The following is a 2,650-nucleotide window of genomic DNA, read 5'->3' as shown; positions in this document are numbered from 1 at the left end:
GCAGATCCCTCACTATCTGGCAAACCACACGTTTCTGACTGTGGTCCCACACGGCTCTTTAAGGCCTCAGAGACTGTTTGCCAGGTGCCGAGCAATCCCACTGCAACCTTGTCGTTTTTAGTTGCAGAGTCACACACCTTGACCTCAGTTTGGTCCCATATTTCAGGCTCATAAACTGTCTGGTTGTTAATAAGGAGAATAAGCTGTAAGGTTACCAGCACAGTCTTAGTTTCTAAGGACATATGATTCCCCATAATGCACAACTGCTTACCAGCGAGGGGCAGTTGTGTGTGCAGGTCCGCTTCTCTCAGCTCCAGCTTCTTCCCAGCTCTGGTGCACCTATTTCCAGCGACTTTCAGTATGAGCTTCTCTGAGCAGTTTGCTGAGTGTGGCCGAACCTATCTTCATGAGGCAATTAATGTTCCTGTTCCCATCCCGGTCTCCGTCCTGCTAGCCTGTTCCTTTTCATTCCTTCTTTCTACTTCTTTACTGATGACAGAACTTCATTGTGTTGCCTTCTTTTTTTTTTAATCTCGAGGACAGGCTCCCCTCTTATACCCTTCTCCCCACTGCAGTTCTTTTCAAAACAACTTTTCATTGGTCAAACAACTTTGCAAATAACAACAGCAAACACCCAGAAACTTCCATGCCTTAACCGCTGAGAACAAGAAACCCAAGACTGCGTGGAGTCTCCTGAATCACCCTTCTTTGTTCCCTCTAAACTCTTTTACGTTCCTGATGGCCTCATCATTAAGAGTCTAATGTTACCATTAACCACGGAGCTTTCCAACCCCCATGGCCACACTCCCACATCTTCCCCTTCTTTATTAATGTCAACCAGCTTCTCGACACAAATTACCACTCCATATATAACAGTAATTGCCCAGCTGTCCGGTCTGTCCAGGTCTCTCTGCAAGGCCTTTCCACCCTCATCCGAGTCCACAACTCCTCCAAGTTTGGTGTCGTCGGCAAATTTGCTCAGAACACCTTCTAGTCCTACCTCCAAATCGTTTATAAAAACAGTGAAGAGGACTGGCCCTAAAATGGAGCCTTGAGGGACCCCACTAGTGACCGTCCACCAGCCTGATGTGGCCCCATTTACCACAACACTTTGAGCCCTGCCCGTCAGCCAATTGCTCAACCATCGTATGATGTTTTTGTTAAGTTCTATGCTGGACATTTTGTCCAGTAGGATCCTGTGGGAAACCGTGTCAAAAGCCTTGCTGAAGTACAAAATGATCACATCAGCTGGTTTCCCTTGATCGACTAGATGGGTAAATTAGAAGTAATGACAACTCATTTTGTGGGTTAATGTCAACAAATTCAAAAATCATCTACAGTACCTATTGTTGTTGTAATCATAAATATGCAAACCAGTACTGCTAAGAAAATTCAGTGCATTGGCTACTATCTTTTTTTTTCATCGAAGCAATGGACAAGTGTGACTTTTGAGTCAGTATTGCAGGGCTACTTTATGCTCCTTCCAATCCCATTCTGATACACTTTTGTAAAGATTTAAAAAGAAACTTTTGGGAGAAAAAGGAATGCTGATTACCTTTTTTTTCTCCTCATTGTTAGAGAGAAAAGTAAAACACTGCTGAAGGTACTTTCCTGACAGATGATTTATTAAATTTAAAAATCAACTTTAGCCATGATGTCAAACTCCCAGCTGATGCTGATGAACTTTTTTGATACTGCCACCATTTCATCCAACTATGATGCATGATGCATTTCCATTGAATTTCTCCAAGAAATTTATCTCCAGTTCTAACTGGAGCATTATCCCTGTCTCCAGCTACAAATGAAAATCCTGCTTTTCTTGTATCAAGGATTTTACCACAATTAGATATCCCTCTCTCATCCATGATAGGTCTTTTCTCAAGAAGATTCCTGCCATGAACATCTCATAGACTTTTATATGGATTTGCAAGCAGAATGCAGTTGCTTCCTTGTTGAATCAAATTGCTTTGGACATCATGTTTAGTGCCTCTGGAAATCATGATTTCTCCAGTGGCAAGCTCTAAAAGTTCAGTTTGGGGGAAACTACATTGCAGTTGCTTGTTACCTGTATAAGAGGTGCCAGTTACTACATTCTTCTTTGTCTCCCCAAAAGAGTGAGCAGAGAACTTCTTTCCCTGGATCTGGATTTTATATCGGAAAGTTGCTCTAAAATTTGCTAGTAAAATAATGTAATGGAGTGATAATTGACTAAGGACCAAGGATAGTTGACAAAGGACTATGGAGCCCTTCATGAAACTGAAACTGTGTACCCAGCTATGTCACTGTGTGTTGCAAGGACCACACAGACACCAGGGTTCTTTTAGGCTCAGTAACTGCTGCTTCTTTATTGATGGCATAACTTCATTTCTCTCTTACTGAGGGTCTAACTTCATCTCTCATATTGAGGGCATAACTTCATTATCCTTGTTGCCTCCTCATCTTGAGGACAGGCTCCCTTCTTATACCATTTGCCCCACAGCAATACTTTTCCACTAACTAGTCTTTGGTCAACAACTTTGCCCAGCAACCAGGAAACCCCCAGCAACTTCCATGCCTTAACTGGTGGAGAACAAGCAACCCGAGACAGCAAGGCGTCTCCTGAATCACCCTTCTTTGTTCCTTCTAAACTCTTTACATTTCTGATGGCCTC

The sequence above is a fragment of the Aythya fuligula genome, chromosome W (genome assembly GCF_009819795.1).
Source record: "Aythya fuligula isolate bAytFul2 chromosome W, bAytFul2.pri, whole genome shotgun sequence".
Lineage (NCBI taxonomy): Eukaryota > Metazoa > Chordata > Aves > Anseriformes > Anatidae > Aythya > Aythya fuligula.
This window is presented reverse-complemented; position numbering follows the sequence as displayed.